The sequence below is a fragment of the Arachis hypogaea genome, unplaced genomic scaffold, assembly GCF_003086295.3.
Source record: "Arachis hypogaea cultivar Tifrunner unplaced genomic scaffold, arahy.Tifrunner.gnm2.J5K5 arahy.Tifrunner.gnm2.scaffold_477, whole genome shotgun sequence".
Lineage (NCBI taxonomy): Eukaryota > Viridiplantae > Streptophyta > Magnoliopsida > Fabales > Fabaceae > Arachis > Arachis hypogaea.
This window is the reverse complement of record NW_027255699.1, coordinates 1-5,690: the sequence shown is the minus strand read 5'-3', so window position 1 is coordinate 5,690 and position 5,690 is coordinate 1. Positions and strand designations below refer to the sequence as shown.

The window sequence follows — 5,690 nt, the reverse complement described above, 5'->3', positions numbered from 1 at the left end:
GCATCATTTTCTGCCCTGCCCTCCACAAGGGCAGGGCAGCCTCCTGGAAGCAACTTTTCTTGGGCTAAAAATTGGATTAAAAATCCCAATTTAACTAATTTCTTCACCAAATCAAAAGCCCATCCAAATCCCAAGATCCAAGAATAGAAAGGGTTATAAATAGAGATAGTTTGATGTAATTAGGACCTTTCTTTTGAGCTTTGAATCCTTTACTTTATTTTTGAACTTTTGAACTTTCTCTTGGAGACTTCACTAAATTTCAGAGAATTGGGGAGGAGAATTGATCTCTATTCTTCCTCGTTCTTGCTTGAACATTTTTACTTTTCTTGTTTGAGTTTTGGGTGTGAAGAATTGAGGAATTCTATCTCAATCTCCATTCAAAATCTCTTTAATTCCTCTTCTGCATAATTGAGTTCAATTTCATTTCCTTTACTGCTTCTTCTTTAAATTCTGGTTAATTGCTTTGTGAACTTGGATCTGGGAAGGCAATTGAGATCTAAACTTTGCTATCTAGTCTCTTGAGTCCTGAGATCCCATTTTCCTTTTTGGTTCTTCTGTGAACCCCTGCTGCAATTTAATTCATTTCCTGTTTGAATTCTATTTACTCCAATTCATCTTCTGCTTTATTACTTGTTGCAATTCACTTTCCCTTGCTGAAATTCTGAATTCCCAATCCCCAACCCCCTTTTCTATTCAAGCAATTTATATTTCTTGCACTTTAAGTTACTGCAATTTACATTTCTTGCACTTTTAAGTTTCAGTCATTTAATTTCTTGTTCTTTATGATTAAGCATCTTTACTTTCAGTTGTCTTTAATTTCTGCAATCCATCCTTTCCCTTTACATTTCCTTCTATTTACTTACTGTTGGCTACAAATCACTCAACCAATACTTGATTCGCTTGACTAAATCAACCAATAAACTAAAATTGCTCAATCCTTCAATCCCTGTGGGATCGACCTCACTCCCGTGAGTTTTATTACTTGATGCGACCCGGGTTACACTTGCCAGTGAGTTTTGTGTTGGATCGTTTTCCACACACCAAGGACTTCCCAGGAGGTCACCTATCCTAGTACTACTCTCGTCCAAGCACGCTTAACTGTGAGTTCTGATGGATCCGAAGCATTAGTGTGGTTTGATCGCACCTATTATAGTTCGCACACAAAGTTCTTAACATGCGGAGCGAGAACACTATCCGCGAAGCCTTGCAGGTACCGTAGGTGCTGCCGAGGATGAGGCCATTCGGCTCGCCTTAGGTGTCCTACTCGGGATAGCATCATTTAAAGAACGAGGGTCGGCACGACGTAAAAAAAAAGAAAAAAGAGGTGCAACACGAGGACTTCCCAGGAGTCACCAACTAGTACTACTCTCGTCCAAGCATGCTTAATTGCAGATTCTGATGGGATCCGGTGCATTAGTGCTGGTATGATCGACCTATTATAGTTCGCACACACAATTTTCTTAACCAAGGCGCGAGATAGCGTAACACTATCCGCAAAGCCATGTGGGTATCGTACATGCCTGCCGAGGATGAGGCCATTGCGCTCACCCTTAGGTTCCTACTCGAGATATCGTCATTTAAAGAACGAGGTCGGCCGAGGTAAAAAAAAAAAAAGAGGTGCAACCGAGGACTTCCTAGGAGGTCACCCATCCTAATACTACTCTCGCCTAAGCACGCTGAATGCGGAGTTCTGATGGGATCCGATGCATTAGTGTGTTATGATCGCACCTTATTATGGTTCGCACACACAATTTTCTTAACCATGCGGCGCCGAAGAGAGGTAACACTATCCGAGCTTGCGGGTACCGTTGGGGTCGAGGATGAGGCCATGCGCTCGCCTTAGTTCTATCGGATTGCGTATTTAAAGACATGGTCGCACGAAGTAAAAAAAAAAAAGAGGTGAACCGAGACTTCCCTGGGAGTCACCCATCCTAGTCTCTCGCAAGCACGTGCTGGTATGTCGCACCTATTATAGTTCACCACAAAATTTTCTTTACCAGGGCGCGAGATAGCGTATCTATCGCGAGCCAGCGGGGTACCGTAGGTGCCTACGAGGATGAGGCATTGCGGCCTCGCCCTTTGGTGTCCTATCAGATACGTCATTAAAGACGAGGTCGGCACGACGTAAAAAAAGACGTGCCAACACAAGGAATATCCAGGCGGTCACCCATCCTAGTATTACTCCGCCCAAGAGTGCATAAAACTGCAGAGGTTCTGCTGGGATCCGGTGCTTAGTGCTGGTATGGATCGCACTATTATAGTTCGCACACAAAATTTTCTTACCATGCGGCGCGAGAGAGCGTAACACTATCCGCGAAGCCTTGCAGTACCGTAGGTGCCTGCCGAGGATGAGGCCATTCCTGTCTCGCCTTAGGTGTCCTACTCGAGATAGCGTCATTTAAGATGAGGGTCGGCACGAGTAAAAAAAAGGGAAAAAAAAAGAGGTACAACACGAGGACTTCCATGAGGTCACCCATCCTAGTACTACTCTCGCCCAAGATGCTTAACTTCGGAGTTCTTATGGAATCCGGTGCATTAATGTGGTATGATCGCACCTATTATAGTTCGCACACACATTTTCTTAACCATGCGGCGCGAGAGGAGGGTAACACTATCCGCGAAAGCCTTGCGGGTACGTAGGTGGCCTGCCGAGGATGAGCCATTGCGGCTTGCCCGTAGGTGTCCTACTCGGGATAGCGTCATTTAAGAACGATGTCGGCACGACGTATAAAAAAAAAGAGGGCAACACGGGGACTTCCCAAGAGGTCACCCATCCTAGTACTACTCTCGCCCAAGCATGCTTAACTGCGGAGTTCTGATGGGATCGATGCAATTAGTTCTGGGTATGATCGCACCTGTTATAGTTTGCACACACATTTTCTAACCATGCGGCGCGAGGAGAGCGTAAACTATCCGCCGAGCCTTGCGGGTACCGTAGGTGCTTGCCGAGGATGAGGCTATTTGCGGCTCGCTCTTAGGTGTCCCACTCGGGATAGTGTCATTTAAAGAACGAGGGTCGGCACGACGTAAAAAAAAAGAGTGCACACGAGGACTTCCCTGGTAGTGTCACCCATCCTGTACTACTCTGCCAAGCACGCTTAACTATGGAGTTGCTGATGGGATTTGGTGCATTAGTACTGGTATGATCGCACCTATTATAGTTCGTACACACATTTTCTTCACCATGCGGCGCGAGATAGCGTAACACCATGCCATCGTGGTCGAACCATGTGGTACCCTAAAGTGCCTTCTGAGATGAGGCCATTGCGGCTCGACCTTAGGTGTACCTACTCGGGACGCTCATTTAAAGACGTAGGTCGACACGACGTAAAAAAAAAAGAGTTGCAACACGAGGATTTCCCAGGAGGTCAACACATCCTAGTACTACTCTCGCCCAGCGCTTAACTGCGAAGTTCTGATGGGATGCGGTGCATTAGTGCTTGGTATGATCGCACCTATTATTAGTTCGCACAACACACAAATATTTCTTAACCATGCGGGCAGGTGCGAGAGAGTTTATGTACACTATCAGCATCGAAGCTTGCGGGTAACTTATGATACCATGCCGAGGATGAGCCAAGCGCTCACTTAGTGTTCCTACTCGGGATAGCGTCATTTAAAGAGAACGAGGGTCGCACGACGTTAAAAAAAAGAGTTGCAACACGGGACTTCCAGGAGGTCACAATCCTAGTACTACTCTCGCCACCAAACCACACGTTAACTGCGGACTTTTGGGATCCGGATGCATCAGTGCTGTATGATCGCACCTATTATAGTTCGCACATGAAATTTTCTTAACGATGCGGCGCGAGAGAGGTACACTATCCGCGAGCCTTACAGGTACCGTAGGTGCCTGTTGAGTGAGGCCATTCCGGCTCGCCCTTAGTGTCCTACTCGGAGATAGCGTCATTTAAAGAACGAGGGCGGCACGACGTAAAAAAAAAAAGAGGTGCAACTAGGACTTTCCTGGAGGTCACCCATGCTAGTACTACTCTCGCCCAAGCACGCTTAACTATGGGAGTTCTGATGGGATTCCGGGTGCATTAGTACTTTGTTGATGGCACTATTATAGTTCGCACACACAATTTTCTTAACCATGCGGCGCGGAGAGAGTGTAACACTATCCGCGAAGCCTTGCGAGGTACCTAAGGTGCTTGCCGAGGCTGCGGCCATTCCGGCTCGCCATTAGGTGCCTACTTGGGATAGCGTCAATTAAAAACGAGGGTCGGCCCGATGTAAAAGAAGAGTGCAACCGAGACTTCCAAGAGGTCACCGATCCTAGTACTACTCTGCCAAGCCACGCTTAACTGCGGAGTTATGATGGGATCCGGTGCATTAGTGCTGGTATGATCGCACTATTATAGTTCGCACACACAATTTTCTTAACCATGCGGCGCGAGGGAGCGTAACACTATCACGAAGCCTTGCGCTGGTACCTAGGTGCCTGCCGAGGATGAGGTCATTGCGGCTCGCCCTTCGGTGTCTTACTCGGGATAGAGTCATTTAAAGAACAAAGGGTCTGCACGACGTAAAAAAAAAGAAAAAAAAGAGGGCAACAAGTTCTTCCCCGGAGGTCACCATCCTAGTACTACTCTCGCCCAAGCACGCTGAACTCCGGAGTTCTGATGGGATCTGGTGCATTAGAGCTGGTATGATCGCACCTACTATAGTTCGCCGCACAATTTCTAAAATGTGGTGCGAGAGAGCGTAACACTATCCGCGAAGCCTTGCGGGTACCGTAGGTTCTGCCGAGGATGAGGCCATTGCGGCTCACCCCTCGGTGTCCTACTCGGGATAGCGTCATTAAAGAACGAGGGTCGTCATGACGTAAAAAAAAAAAAAGAGTTGCAATACGAGACTTCCCAGGAGGTCACACATCCTAGTACTACTCTCGCCCAAGCACGCTTAACTACAGAGTTCTGATGGGATCCGGTGCATTAGTGCCGGTATGCTCGCACCTATTATAGTTCACACACAAAAGTTTCTTAACCATGCGGCACAAGAGAGCGTAACACTATCCGTGAAGCCTTGCGGGTACCATAGGTGCCTGCGAGGATGAGGCCATTGCGGCTCGCACTTAGGTATCCCACTCAGGATAGCGTCAATTAAAGAACGAGGGTCGGCATGACTTAAAAAAAAAAAGACGGTGCAACACGAGGACTTCCCAGGAGGTCACCCATCCTAGTACCACTCTCGCCCAAGCATGCTTAACTACAGAGTTCTGATGGGATCCGGTGCATTAGTGCTGGTATGATCGCACCTATTATAGTTCGCACACATAATTTTCTTAACCATGCGGCACGAGAAAGCGTAATACTATCCGCGAAGCCTTGTGGGTACCTTAGCTGCCTGCCGAGGATGAGGCCATTGCGGCTCGCCCTTAGGTGTCCTACTCAGGATAGCGTGAATTAAAGAACGAAGGTCAGCATGACGTAAAAAAAAAAGGAGGTGAACACGAGACTTCCCAGGAGGTCACCCATCCTAGTACCACTCTCGCCCAAGCACGCTGAACTGCGGAGTTCTGATGGGATCCGGTGCATTAGTGCTGGTATGATCGCACCTATTATAGTTCGACAATTTTTTTAACCATGCGGCGCGAGAGAGCATAACACTATCCGCGAAGCCTTGTGGGTACCTTAGTTGCCTGCCGAGGATGAGGCCATTGCGGCTCGCCCTTAGGTGTCCTACTC

At 47.5% G+C, this 5,690-nt stretch overlaps 3 non-coding genes and 6 pseudogenes across 3 annotated transcripts; all 9 read right to left on the bottom strand.

The window, feature by feature from the left end:
- Positions 1-1,321: 1,321 nt before the first annotated feature.
- LOC114927395 (5S ribosomal RNA) lies at positions 1,322-1,435 on the bottom strand (annotated as a pseudogene).
- Positions 1,436-2,441: 1,006 nt separating this feature from the next.
- Positions 2,442-2,557, bottom strand: LOC114927398 (5S ribosomal RNA; annotated as a pseudogene).
- Positions 2,558-2,737: 180 nt separating this feature from the next.
- Positions 2,738-2,857, bottom strand: LOC114927399 (5S ribosomal RNA; annotated as a pseudogene).
- Positions 2,858-3,339: 482 nt separating this feature from the next.
- On the bottom strand, positions 3,340-3,457 carry LOC114927393 (5S ribosomal RNA; annotated as a pseudogene).
- Positions 3,458-4,243: 786 nt separating this feature from the next.
- Positions 4,244-4,358, bottom strand: LOC114927394 (5S ribosomal RNA; annotated as a pseudogene).
- Positions 4,359-4,545: 187 nt separating this feature from the next.
- Positions 4,546-4,663, bottom strand: LOC114927392 (5S ribosomal RNA; annotated as a pseudogene).
- A 179-nt stretch (positions 4,664-4,842) lies between these two features.
- On the bottom strand, positions 4,843-4,960 carry LOC114927396 (5S ribosomal RNA). Its single transcript, XR_003817695.1, has one exon. It is a non-coding gene; the product is annotated as a 5S ribosomal RNA (ribosomal RNA).
- Positions 4,961-5,143: 183 nt separating this feature from the next.
- On the bottom strand, positions 5,144-5,262 carry LOC114927391 (5S ribosomal RNA). Its single transcript, XR_003817694.1, has one exon. It is a non-coding gene; the product is annotated as a 5S ribosomal RNA (ribosomal RNA).
- Positions 5,263-5,445: 183 nt separating this feature from the next.
- Positions 5,446-5,562, bottom strand: LOC114927397 (5S ribosomal RNA). Its single transcript, XR_003817696.1, has one exon. It is a non-coding gene; the product is annotated as a 5S ribosomal RNA (ribosomal RNA).
- Positions 5,563-5,690: the final 128 nt, after the last annotated feature.